This window comes from Mus caroli, chromosome 17 (genome assembly GCF_900094665.2).
Source record: "Mus caroli chromosome 17, CAROLI_EIJ_v1.1, whole genome shotgun sequence".
NCBI lineage: Eukaryota > Metazoa > Chordata > Mammalia > Rodentia > Muridae > Mus > Mus caroli.
In genome coordinates this window covers 57,728,659-57,743,049 of record NC_034586.1, presented here as the reverse complement: position 1 = coordinate 57,743,049, position 14,391 = coordinate 57,728,659, and the positions used below count along the sequence as shown (strand labels likewise).

Here is a 14,391-nt window from a genome sequence, read left to right as displayed (position 1 = left end):
TAGTGATGTACCCTGGGCCAAGCATATACAAACCATCATAATAAATTTTAACATTTTCCTTTATATATGTTGAACCATTCATATACCTCTGGGATGATTACCATTTGATATTTTGATAATTACTTCAATTTGCTCTTAAATTCAGTTTGCTAGTATTTTTATTAAGAATATTTACATTTTTATACTTATACTCATCATTGTCATTGGCCATTAATTTTCTCTGACTAGTTTTTGTATCAGGTTAATCTACATCCATATAAGAAATTTGATATTCAAAATGCCTTGAATAAAGAAGCAGCCTATTCCAACAGTACCATCTGCCCCACAGCTGCTACACCAAAGTCTCAGGAAAAAATATGAAAGGGGGGGGGCAGAGAATTATTAGAAACCAAAATACAGCCATTCAGAATTTCTGATGTGGGATAGTATCTCTATCTATGACAGGAATGATTCATTCCTGAACTCTTGGCAACTTAGAAAGGGAAGGAAGAGAGAAGAAAGGGGAAAGGAGGGAGGGAGACACTAAGGGTATGGATCTTGTTTTGTCATTCAATTCTTTTTATTATTGTTTTTATTAGGGAATTATAAATATTATTATTGAGAGTTAATAATGAACAGTGTTTAATAATTACTGTTATTTTGCTTTTGTGTCCCTTTCCTATAACTCTGTGTGTTAACTGATATCCTCCTCTATAAAGCCAAAATAATAGGCATAATTTTCTTAAGTCTGCTTTTATTATGAAAAGTTTTTCTTCTTTAGTTATAACTGTTAGTTGTACTGTGTATCGCAGTCTGGGCTGGCATCTGTGGCTTGTGACAACTTATAGAATGTTACTTTCTATATCCTTGCTTTTGTAAATACAGTGAGAAGTCAAGCATTATTTTGATTGGTCCACATTTTCATATGACTTATTATTTCTCTCTTACACCTTTCAGTATACTTTCTATGTTCTATAAATTTGGTATTTGATTATTATCTGATATGGAGAGTTTCTTTCCTGGTTCTTTCTACTTCATATTCTGTATCTTTGTTGCACCTTAGTAGGCATCTCTTCATTTGGATTGAGGTGCCCTTACTTAAGACTAGAGCAGTTAGATGCCATGCAGTGCTATGGATCTTGGTAACTGGGATGCAAAGATGACTCTGAGCATCATTATCTTATGATGCAGGACACAGGTCTTCATGTGTCAAAGAGAGGCTAAGGCTATGTGACTGATATGGAGAAAGAGGTAAAGGTTGCTTCCTCTGGGTTGCCTACCAGAGTTAAACTCCATGAGGCTTTGCAGTGATGTGATCAGTGAAAAAAGTGGTGACTAGATTTGCGCTGTAGTTGTGCTGTCTATATCTGCTTAGAACAGTTTCATTGCCATGCACTTTAAGAATCTGCTGCTCCTTTTCACAAGATCTTCCCACAGTCCTTTGTGGGGATATTTCTGTTGGTACTGTTCTGCCTGGTACATCTCATTCCTTAATCAGGATTGGCATCAGTGTTTTGCGTTTTCTCCTCCAGAGTGTGGACTCCAATCTTCTTCTGGAATGAGGAATGTTTAACTGGTTTGCATGGAGAGAACAAGACTGTGTCCAAAACACATCGTCGACACACTTTCCACTCCTTTCCCTTTTCAATTTTAGCTTGTGTTTTGGGAGGTTCTGGTGTCTTCAGCAATTGGCTATGGTGAATTATTGTCTTCCCTCTGGCTGATGTTTTCTTTCAGACACATTCTGCATGCATTGCTTGTATGCTTTTTAATAATTCACTATTAATTTGTATACTTTACATTCACAAATGGGTAAAGCAACTATATATATATATATATATATATATATATATATATATAGTTGCTTTATATATACATGTATATAAGCACCCTTTTATTTATTATATCTTTCTTGTAAAAATGGAATTTGGGGACTTTTATTCTTTTATTTGAATTTTTCTTTAGCCTTTTTATGTGATTAGTCTTTATTTTTCTTGTATCCTCAAACTGTGATCTTGCTGGAAAAGTCTTCCCTGATAATATCACTAATATCACTGCTTCAGGTTCCTTATCACTGCATATTATTGGATATTTTCCCACTGGTAATTTTTTGCAAGAAGCTACCATGGTTAAAATACCCATTGTATATACATTTTGCTTAACACTGAATTGCAGGTATATTTTAATCTGTACACTTAAGTGTACCTGGTAAATAGTGTAGATATCTGATTGATGAAATGATGGATTTATATGTCATTTTGTGTATCAGTGACCTTTGACTACTGAAAATATGTAAAGAGAGACGAGCTTATTGTTGTGGGCTACATATCTTTGGTGTAGCTATCACACATGCACATTGTGAAACATAATCAAGTACTGGTTGCTAAGGCTGAACCTCAATTGTCACTTTACTATTTATTAATAAATCCCATATGCACTGAACACAAGAACATATGTTTAGAGCATTTACTCGCTCCTTCTAATTTTGCAATTACTTTTCAGAACGTCACTGACATTAAGTTAGTAAATAGCATGCAGCTAAGCAACATTCACATCAGAAGTTTAAACATAACGTATTTTTGCTATTGTCTTTATGTATCTAAGGGCACCATGAAAGCTCTGCTGCATGATCGGAGGCATGGATATGTCTTGGATGACCTATATTCTTCTGTGTAGAAAAAAATCAATCCCTTCCTCTTTTACTATTTGTGAAGTTTTATACATTATTGCATGTTTATTATTCAAAAAAAAGCCTAAAAGAAAAGTCCCTCCAAGGACTGAAAGAAAAATTGAAAGCTTTAAAACATCAAAGTGAAATGCATATTTCATGTCATGGTGGTAAGTGCTGCATTATATTAGCGATGTAGCTATAGGATCAGTGACTTTTCTGTCCGTTACTGAATCTCTAATATCATAAGAAAGTTACTAATGTGATAAAAGTCTTAAAGTATTACTGACTTTCTATCATGCTCTTGAAGTGAATTTTTATAGTATTAGCAAAAACAGAGTTTCAGAATACCATATAAACTGACCAAAATGATAATAGAAGGAGCTTGAAAATCAATAATACAGTTTATTCTGCTGGTCTGTTTGAAGCTTCTCATATTTCATCGTCTGATCTTTCTGTTTTAGTGGTTTCTGCTCCGTGATAAGTTGCAAGGTCCTGGCTTCCTTTGAAACCACAGCTATCCTGCTATAGATTGTCATGCTAAGAACAGACTTTAATTTTCTCTATTAGAATTATTCACAGCAAAGTCTGCTAACAAGATATCTGTAATTCAATAAATGTTCCTATCAGCTTTGTTGAAAATGATAATCCCAGTAAATGCATCAGTCTCTCAGTGTCACCATTTGTGTTTCTAAGGGCTTTTTATTTTCCATTTATTTTTTATACATGTAGAAAGGTCTTCCTATCACTGTTACATGGTATATCTGCTTGACTCTCTGGGAATTACATTAATGTTTAAATTATAGTTAATATTAAATAAAGGCAAGAACCATTTTTTGTGTTAGCAATTTATATTTTTACTGTTGTAAATTCAGTGTAGGTTTTCCACAATTACAATCTTATATAAGTTGAATACAAAAATATGCTTTAAAAACACTTGAATATCAGCCAGGTTCCATAAGACGTCTTAAGTATGTCAGGGTTAATATACTATCATTTAAGGCAGAAACCTGGGGTAACTTATAGTATTTTTCCCACTACATGAGAAATTACAATATGAAATATGAAATCAAAATTATTATCTATTACAACAACTGATTCCATATTTGTAAAAGACACACAATTAGTTATATTCCCATAATTTATTTCTAGACTAGACTGTAAACACAGTCTCAATTAATAATTGAGAATAGGATAAATATTCAATAAACTGGTCATTGGAATTTTGTTACCACATATAAAGAAATTATAAGTGACTATAAAATGACTTCCTAATAGTTTTTTATTGTTTATTTATTTTTATTTATTTAATTTGTTTGTTTGTTTGTTTTTTGTTTTTCAAGACAGGGTTTCTCTGTGTAGTACTGGCTGTCCTGGAACTCACTCTGTAGACCAGGCTGGCCTCGAACTCATAAATCCGCCTGTCTCTGCCTCCCAAGTGCTAGAATTAAAGGCGTGTGCCACCACACCTGGCTTATATTTTTTATTTTTATTGAACTAATAAATTTATTTTAAAATATACAACTCAGTATTAACATTTTTAAGTCATCAAAATAACATATAATAGTTAAATGCCTCTTAAATATATATGATATCTCCTGAAGCTAATACTAATATAAACTCAACCAGCTTTAAAACCTAATTGGAAAATTAAACATGAAAGAGTTAGAAAATAATCTCTATGTCCTCTATGAAAGGAAATTGTGGAAAGTTCCTGATTAGACAGAAACCTTTCCATCTCCAAGGGAGAATATTCAGTATAACTATGGCTTCATAGAATGAATTGGGTAGTGGTCTTTCTATTTCTATTTTGTGGAATAGTTTGAAGAGTAATGATATTAGGACTTCTTTGAAGGTCTGTCTGATAGAACTCTGCACTAAACCCATCTGGTCCTGGGCTTTTTTTTTTTTGGTCCGGAGATTTTTAATGACTGCTTCTTTTTTTGGTCCGGAGACTTTTAATGACTGCTTTTTCTTTAAGGGTTATGGGACTGTTTAGATGGCTTGTCTGATACTGATTTAACTTTGGTATTTGATATCTGTATAGAAAATTGTCAATTTCATCTGGATTTTCCAGTCTTATTGAATATAGTCTTTTGTAGTAGGATCTGATGATTTTTTTTTAATTTCCTCAGTTTCTGTTGTATCTCCTTTTTCATTTCTGATTTTGTTAATTTAGATATTGTTTATGTGCCCTCTGGTTAGTCTGCCTAATGGTTTATATATTTTGTTGATTTTCTCAAAGAATCAGCTTCTGGTTTTGTTGATTCTTTGAATAGTTCTTTTTGCTTCTACTTGGTTGATTTCAGCCCTGTGTCTGATTATTTCCTGCTGTCTACTCCTCTTGGGTTTATTTGCTTCTTTTTGTTCTCCAGCTTTCAGGTGTTCTGNTCAGCTGCTAGTGTATACTCTCTCCAGTTTCTTTTGGGAGGCACTCGGAGCTGAGCTTTCCTCTTAGCACTGTTTCATTGTGACCCATAAGTTTGGGTATGTTGTGCCTTCATTTTCATCAAATTCTAAAACGTCTTTAATTTCTTTATTTCTTCCTTGACCAAGTTATCATTGAGTAGGGAGTTGTTCAGCTTTCATGTGCATGTGGGCTTTGTGCTGTTTTCATTGTTATTGAAGCCCAGCCTTACTCTATGGTGATCTGATAGGATGTGTGGGATTATAGCAATCTTGTATCTTTTGATGCCTGTTTTGTAACTGATTATGTGGTCAATTTTGGAAAAGGTACCATGAGGTACTGTGAAGAGGTATATGTTTTTGTTTTAGGATGAAATGTTCTATAGAAATCTGTTAAATCCATTTGGTCCATAACTTCTGATAATTTAACTGTGTCTCTCTTTAGTTTGTGTTTCCAGGATCTGTCCATTCGTGAGAGTGGGGTGTAGAAGTCTCCCACTATTGTTGTGTGAGGTACAATGTGTGCTTTGAGCTTTCGTAGCGTTTCTTTTATGAATGTGCGTGCCCTTGCATTTGTACCGTGGCTGTTCAGAATTGAGAGTTCTTTTTAGCAGATTTTTCCTTTGATGAGTATGAAGTGTCCTTCTTTATCCTTTTGAATAAATAAATAACTTTTGGTTGAATGTTGCTTTTATTTGGTATTAGAATGGATATTCCAGCTTGTTTTATGGGATGATTTGCTTGGAAATTTTTTTCCAGCCTTTTACTCTTAGGTAGTGTCTGTCTTTGTCACTGAGGTGCATTTTCTGTATGCAGCAAAATGTTGGTTCCTGCTTACATATCCAGTCTGTTACTCTGTCTTTTAATTGGGAAATTGAGTCCATTGATGTTAAAGGAACCAGAATGATCCTGTCACCAGCTGTTCCTTGGTTTTTGTGTCTTGATGGCTCAGGGCAAGTCCCTCTTGGGCCAGGAATTTGAGCAGAAGTGGTGGTCTTACCTGTGCTCACAAGCTTGTTAGCACTCCTGGGAGACCTTCTCTCTCCTGTTGGTATTTGGGTATGGAGTGATGTAGCACCTCTAAAAATGTCTTTTTTATTAGATATTTTATTCATGTACATTTCAAATGCTATCCCCTTTTCCCAGTTTCCTCTCTGAAAGTTCCCTATACCCACCCTCTGCCCTGTTCCCCAACCCACCCACTCCTGCTTCCTGGCCCTGGCCTTGCCCTGTACTGGGGCATATGATCTTCATAAGACCAAGGGCCTCTCCTCCCATTGATGGCCAACTAGGCCATCCTCTGCTACATATACAAATAGAGACACAAGCTCTGGGGGGGTACTGGTTGTTCCTCCTATAGGGTTGCAGACCCCTTTAGCTCCTTGGGTACTTTTCTAGCTCCTTCACTGGGGGCCCTGTGCTCCATCCATTAGAGGACTGTGAGCATCTACTTCTGTATTTTCCAGGCACTGTCACAGCCTCACAAGATTTCATTTTATATATTTTTAATTTATTTTATTTTCCATTTTTACTTAAATATAATTACACCATATTCCCCTTCCCTTTTCTTACTCCAGGTCTTCCTAAGTCCCCTCCTTCCAACTCCTACCACGTCTCCATGTGTATGAGAGCATGTGCATACTCTAAAATATAAAACTACAACCTGCGGTGTGTGTTTTGCTGTTGTGTTTCAGGATTGACCAGTTTATATGGACAACCAATTTTATTTGCTTTTGAAGTCTATAAAGGAACCTAAAATACGGTGCAATGTGGCAGACAACTATTGACATGCAGCCTGTTGACTCCAACTCTGCCAGCATGGGAGCTGATGAGTCACATTTGGTTTACAGCCTTCCAGCACCAGCTACACCTTTAAAGTACTGCCAAATCTACCAAAAAAAGCAAAGAAAAAAAAAAGGTCTTTAGAGAGAAAAATGGATTTATAGCTGATATCAACTAATCAAAAATTAATTGGCCATATTCTGCATAAGGGACCACTACAGTTGCTAATCTTGTTTGAAACATGGTTGAATTGATGTGCTTCAGAACGAGATGACACTCCCTATTGTTGGCCTCTTCCTCTGCAGAAATCTATTAGTAATTGTAAAAGAAACTTCTCCTAATAAGACAACTATCCGCACAAGATAGGAAAGGGTAGATTGCAACCAGCAAGGGAAGATCATCAACCGTTGCCCAGCAACCAAACCAAAGTGGTATTGTCAGTTTTATTTTCTTTTCATTGCTCTAAATATCATTTCTATGAAAAGATCAAAGATAAATTTTCCTGAATCAAATGTAAAGTAATAAGAAATTGTCTTTTTTAACCAACAATAGAATATTTTAAATAAATTGATAATAAAAGTTTCAAATTTGAAGATAAAATACCCATCCTAATTTCCTAGTCTTTTTTTTTTATATAACAACAAGCAAACAAGAATACAATCATGTGCACTCAGTAAGATTTAGACATGTCTCCTTAATTATATCGCTTCAGGTCATTACTAGAAAAAATAATTAAATGTCATTTTCTCAATTAATTAATTGAGTTTCTTACTTATCAAATGACAAAGGAAGTAACTAATTTACATGATGAAGGAACATGATAAATGCAACATGAATAATTCCATTTTATAGAGGAAGAAACTGAGAATACAAAGTGTTCAACTACTTTTCATGAGTTATACAACTAAGATTATTAGAATCCATCTCAATAACTTATTTCAGACCAATAAGAGTAGCACAAAAATGTGATCAACCAGTTAACAGGATAATTATATAGTTAGTTTTCTCAAAAAAATGTATCTGTAGATTATGAGTGCTCAGCTGCAAAAAAATAGTTATGTAGTTAGTCTTCCTAACAAATGTTTGTGCAAAGTATTAATGCTATAGTAAATTATGAAAACCATCATCACTATATGTTTTAATTAATTAATTACATTTACATTCCCAATGATATTTCTCCCTACTTTCTCTCCTCCCCACTTCCCCAACCCCCTTTCAATTCTTCCTTCTCTTAAAACAAAAAACAAAAACAAAACAAAACAAAACAAAAAAAAAAACCTGTGAATCTCACTGAGAAGGGAAAATAAAATAGATATTTAGGTGGTTGTGGGGACTGGATAGGTTGGGAGTAGAGATGGAAATAAAAGGGATCAAGTCAGGGATGATGGATGCTGAGAGTACTAGAAACAACTGGAATTGGGGTCATCTTTGGGACTAGCTAGAAACTTACAACAATAGAAACAAACAGGAGTCTATGAGGGTGAACCTAGTTAAGACTCCTAGCAATGGTAGTTATAGAGCCTAAACCATTTATCTCCTGTAACCAGTGACACTTTCATTGGAGGGATTGGGATACTAACCCAGGCACAAAACTGTTGACTAACAATTTGTCCTACCTACAAGACTTGCAGAAGTACAGATAGAGCAGAAATTAAGGCAATGGCCAAACATTGACTGGTTCAACTTGAGGCCTGAGCTATAAGAGGGATCCCTCCATATTAGTATTAATGCCAGTCTACTATACTTGCAGAGAGTAGCCTAGAGATGCCATCAGAGAGTCTTCACTCAGACATTGATAGAAACAGATGCAGAGACACACATGCAAACATTAGGCATCTTGGCCAATCTTGTAAAAGAGAGGAAGAAAGAACTGTAGGAATGAGAGAGGTCAAGGATACCACAATAAACACCTACACAACACATCTGGTGCCAAAGGGACACATAGAGACTGAACAGCCAACCAGGGAGCATGCATTGGACAGACCTAGACCTTCTGCACATATGTAATAACTGTGTAGCTGTTGGACCCAATAGTTATGTTGGGCTCCTAACAGCAGGAGCAAAGGACTTCTCTAACTGTGTTGCCTGCATTTAGGACACCTTTCCTCTACTTAGTTACCTTTTCTACCCTCAATAGAAGATGTGTCTAGTCTTACAGCAATTTGATACCCCAAAGATAGTTAATATCCACTGCTACATAGTTTTATGTATTTTCCAGAGAGGTTAATATGATGATGTTTATAAGTAATAGATTAATGTTGAATTAAAGTATGTACCTCCGTGTGTGGTGGCACACGCCTTTAATCCCAACACTTGGGAGGCAGTGGTAGACGGATTTCTGAGTTCGAGGCCACCTGGTCTACAAAGTGAGTTCCAGGACAGCCAGGGCTATACAGAGAAACCCTGTCTCTTAACCCCCCCCCCCAAAAAAAAAGAATTAAAGTGTGTACCAACAATTACATAAAATATTCCCTATTCCTGTAGACTATGAGTCAAGCCAAAACAATGTACTTGTTTTAAGATATATTTTAAAATATTGTTGCTAATTTTTTTCTGGATTTCAGAACAAATACAAATGAGTAAGTAAAAGAAAAAAATACTAAATCTTGTCCTTTTTAACATCCTACAAAACCAAAATTCTCTGTATTCACTAGAGCTGTGATCTTGTGTTTTACAAAAGACGTGGCTGTTGTACATACTTGAACTTTAAAATATAAATATCTACATATGCTCTACACATATGAATACTTTCAGTGTGCACACAGTGTGTTATGATTTTATGATTTTTGTTTCTCTAAAATGCCTAAAAGGACTTTTTTTTTGGGGGGGGGCTCTTTCACTTATTTTTTTTTCTTTTAGAAAGTAAACTAATAAAATTTATTTTAAAATATACAACTCAGTATTGACATTTTAAGTCATCAAAATAATTTATAATAGTTAAATGCCTCTTAAATATACAGGACATTATTGAAAGCCAAAAACTACTTGTATACAGTCTCAGAATATTACATTCTTCTTCAGTATATTACATTGAATCTTAAGAACAAATATTCTAAAACTAAGTAATTTTCTTGGAAATCTAACAGCTATAAAATCTTGGAATACAAATTAACATTTAAAAACAAGATAATCTGCTTGTTCCTCTCAAAATCTTCAGTGATACTGTGTGCACTTTCTATTTACTGTCAGATTTGTATTTTGGTTACTTTTATCTTGCTTCAATGGTTAACAAATGCTCAGTGAAGTCTTCTGTAAATTTGGGCTCAGTAATTTACATTTGACATTTAAAACTATCATTGTAGCTCTCATTACCTACTTATATCACAAATTCTGCTATTTCATTTTCAGTAGATGTATGCATATGAAAGCAGAGTATTAAGTTTGAAATATCAAGTTCACGGCTTTACATCTCATTGGGTAAAGTAAAATTCTATGACAGTCAGTAACGTGTGTTAATAAACTTGATGAGATTATTTTCCCATTAGGGTACTGTGGAAGTTGATTTTCAATTTAACACTTGAAAATATTTCCAATCTTTCCTCAAACTTCAAATTCATTTCAGGGACCATTGTAGTTTTCCCTGGAACTGAGAGACTTAATGATTATTTGAAAGTGTTGAGATGTGTTTTAAATGTAATAAAAGTCTGCTAATATTAAAAATTAATCTTAGGTATATGATCTCAGAAAAACAACTTTTTGAGAATTTCATATATGAGTTTTTACAATATTCCTACCATGTTTTCTCCTCCCTCTAAAATCTTTCATGTTTCACTCTTACTTCCCTTCAAATTCATAACCACTTGCTCTTCAAGAGTATTGATAAATAGTTATAGATATGGTTTTAGATATTCTGCAGAATCCATTTAATGTTAAACAAATAAATATATGTTTAGGGATCATCACATCATCTTATAGTACAGTTGGGGATTTCTTCCCTGGGAGGACTGATTCTCATAATTTCAGCAATCATTAAATTTCTCAGCCTCCTATAATCTTTATCTTTCTTTTTGTTTTGTTTTGGTTTTTTCCCTTAAGTGCAGGGTTTGTGCAAAAGAGATAAAAAGAAAAAACAACAACAACACTAATGACAGTAAAATTAATAGTGTTCATTATAAGCAGCAGTGACAATCATTGCTGTGTAACCTTTCTGATCTCAAATATAGAGAAGTAAAAATATTAGGTCTATGATAAAGTATCTTTCATGGGTTATTATGTTTTAAAGTAGTGCATATTAAAAAATGAACACTAAGTATATCATAGGTACTTATTAATTTAATTGATATTGTTTTAGGTTGAATCCTCCCCAAAGATGATGTGACAAGTTTCCAAAGCAGCAAGATCTTGTAGCCTGTGTTTGTAATCCTTATTCTTCAGGCAGCTGATGCAGGAAGATTATACATTCAAGCCAAGTGTGGGCAACTAAGTGAGACTGTTCAAAATCAAATAATATCTAAGTAATGTTCCATTACACTTGAGTGGCACAGTGATAAAAACAGAACACTGGTGGACTAAACCAGACATGTGGATCCATGGAACAGAAAGGGATATCTAGATGTAAACATGTATTTCTGAATTTTGGCAGAAATTCAAAAAATTTTTTTTCATTGGAGAAGAACACCCTCTTTAAGAAATATTACAAGAAAAACTGGGTATCCATATATAAAAACATGGAGATATTTCCTGTCTCTCACCCTAAAACAAATAAACTTGAAATAGAGTTAATGTAAGACAGGAACTCTGAAATTGAAAGAAAAAAAAAAACAAGTGAAAATACTCTAAATGAAAATATAAATAGGGCTTTAGTCTCTCAGTAAATTAATCAACTAAGAACAAATGGTAATGGTTATCAACTATACATGTAAGAATGAGTTAATAACACGACAACACAAAAAATAAATAAATAAAATCTAAAACTTCCCATAAATGAAAGACCAGGACAATCAGAAAATGAGCTAATGAATTGACCATAACACTCTCACAAGATAAAACGCAAATAGCCCATAAATGTTTTTCAAAGTGTTCAGCATTAGCCTTCAGGGAAATGTAAACTAAAACTACATGGAGATTCCATCTCATCCGAGTCATAAATGGTTATCACCATAAAAACAAATGACAGCAAATACTACTTTGGAATAAAGAACCCTAATTCACTGTTGATTGAGGGTAAGTGCTATGTACATTGTAGAAATCAGTGTGGATGATTCTTAGAGAGCTAAAAGTACAACTCCAATATGACTGAGGAACATTCTTCCTAAGTACGCACCAAAGGAACTTTATAATCGAACATGGAGATATTTGAACGTCCATGTTTATTCCTGCTTTACCAATAACAGTAATGAAATTGAATCGAGGTAAATGCTCATCAACTGATGAATGCGTAATGAAAATATGGTGTGTATGCACAATTGAATTGTATTTATAAACACTAAATAATACAATGCAATTTTGAAAAAATGAAACTTGAAAGTGTTATATTAAGTGTAGTTTGTAGCAACAGCATTAATTCATGAATTCATTCATATTTTTGTGCTAGAGTTAAGAACAGGGCCTCCTGCATGCAAAGTACATGCTCTACTACTGACCTATATCCTCACACCCCTTATTAAAACACTATGGGTAGATAAATGTATAAAGGATTTATTAATTTAATTTTTATGAAATGTGTATTACATCATCAAGCAAGTTTAATGAGATTCACAGTGCAGTTGATGAAGCTAGCAAAATATCATCTTGAATGAATAAACAGAGATTCAAAAAGACAATCATTGTGTGTTTTCTCCTGTATGTGAATGTTAGCTTTGAAGCCTTAATATGCATGCTACAATTCATATAACCACAGATGTTGGCAGGATTAGGGCTTTTACAAAGAATGGGAAATAGAATGCATAGTTAAGAAGGAATGGGTGGAAGATGAAAGTGTGAGGACTAAATGGTGAAAGAGAAAGAGAGAATGAAGCCTGGGAAATCAAGGGGATATGAGGAGGAACAATTCACACTAAAGGCCATCTGAAAGACCATATAGAAAAAATATACTGTCTAATGCATACATATATGGAAAAACCCTAAATGCTGTCACCAAACAATGAAGGAGACAATGTCCCAACTATACATTTAATGCCGCCAAGTGCCAGAAATGAGTTACGTATAGTTGAGTTATTGTCTGAATGGGCTTCAAGGAATCCTTGATCATCGCAGGGATATTTCCAAGGCTACTAATTTCTCACTGAAAAATGTTGGTAATTCCCTATTGTTAAAGAAAACAGTTACACTTTTTTCTTTCTTTTTTATTTTTATTTATTTATTTATTTGGTTGGGTTTTTTTTTTGTTTGTTTGTTTGGTTTTTTTTTTTTTTTTGAGACAGGGTTTCTCTGTATATCCCTGGCTGTCCTGGAACTCACTTTGTAGACCAGGCTGGCCTCGACCTCAGAAATCCTCTGCCTCCAGAGTGCTGGGATTAAAGACATGTGTCACCACGCCTAGCACACATCTTTTTTATTACCCCTGAATATGGAGAAGTAGAGCTAATGACTATAAAGAGGCTTCACCACTACTCCTAGTGCTTATGTTACTAGAACATGTTCTGCATGCTTCTAGAGGAGAAAGAGAAACACCAACGTAGCTACAAATGATTCACTCTACAGTGGTGAGCTGCCTTAAAGATACACTGGTATTATAGTGGCACAAATGTTGTGGGAGCAAGCATCCACAATCTGATTGAATTTAATGCAACTATGCACAACACTGCTAATGTGGCCAAGAGCCCAAGAGAAAATAGACAATAAAGGCAAACACTAAATTCAGTTTCACTGGAAAATATAGGACCAACTAATTATATTATATCATAATAATATTCACTATTGTCATCATTCATAACATTTCTACCAGATGCATTTACACAAATACAGATGAAAGAAAGAGTTTATCAGAGAATGTTAACTATTTATAAACTAAAAGGTAAATCTTATCTAGATGTTAACATGTTTTGAATAAAATTAAAGATTAAAATAAGATATAAAACTGTAAGATTTGAAAGTTTTTTTGTTTTTTGTTTTTTGTTTTTTTTCAGCAGATTAACGTGTGCCAATACACTACAAGTTAAGATGAAGTGGTGGATCAAATAAGACCAAGAATCTCTTGGAGGCAGGTAGAGTCTGGTGATGCACCTAGTGGTTGCTCTGGTGCACATTACTTTCATGATACATTTTTCTTTTCTTTTGGGGGGGGGCGGGGGTGGGGAGACAGAGGAGTCTTTTAATAGAAAAAAACAAAACAATTCCCCCACCCCCAAAAATCAAAAGCCACATGTTCAACAATAGCAACACACATTTCTTCAATATAGACAGCTTTGCGTTCTAGTTCTTTGTGTAGGGAGGTGGCCTGTATACACCTACAACCCACAGTGTGGTCTCATTCACAAGGCTCAGGCGTCAGCTGCTCTTGGGGCTTCATGTTCTCTTGCTACATCTTCTTCACTTCAGATGCAAACACAGCTTCTGCTGAGGCTGTGGAGTCAATGCAGTTGGCCTTAATGGAAATCACAAAGTGTCCTCCATTC

At 34.5% G+C, this 14,391-nt stretch overlaps 1 pseudogene; it reads right to left on the bottom strand.

Moving 5' to 3' along the window:
• Window positions 1-14,188: 14,188 nt before the first annotated feature.
• LOC110284318 overlaps window positions 14,189-14,391 on the bottom strand; it is a 942-nt pseudogene continuing 739 nt past the window's right edge.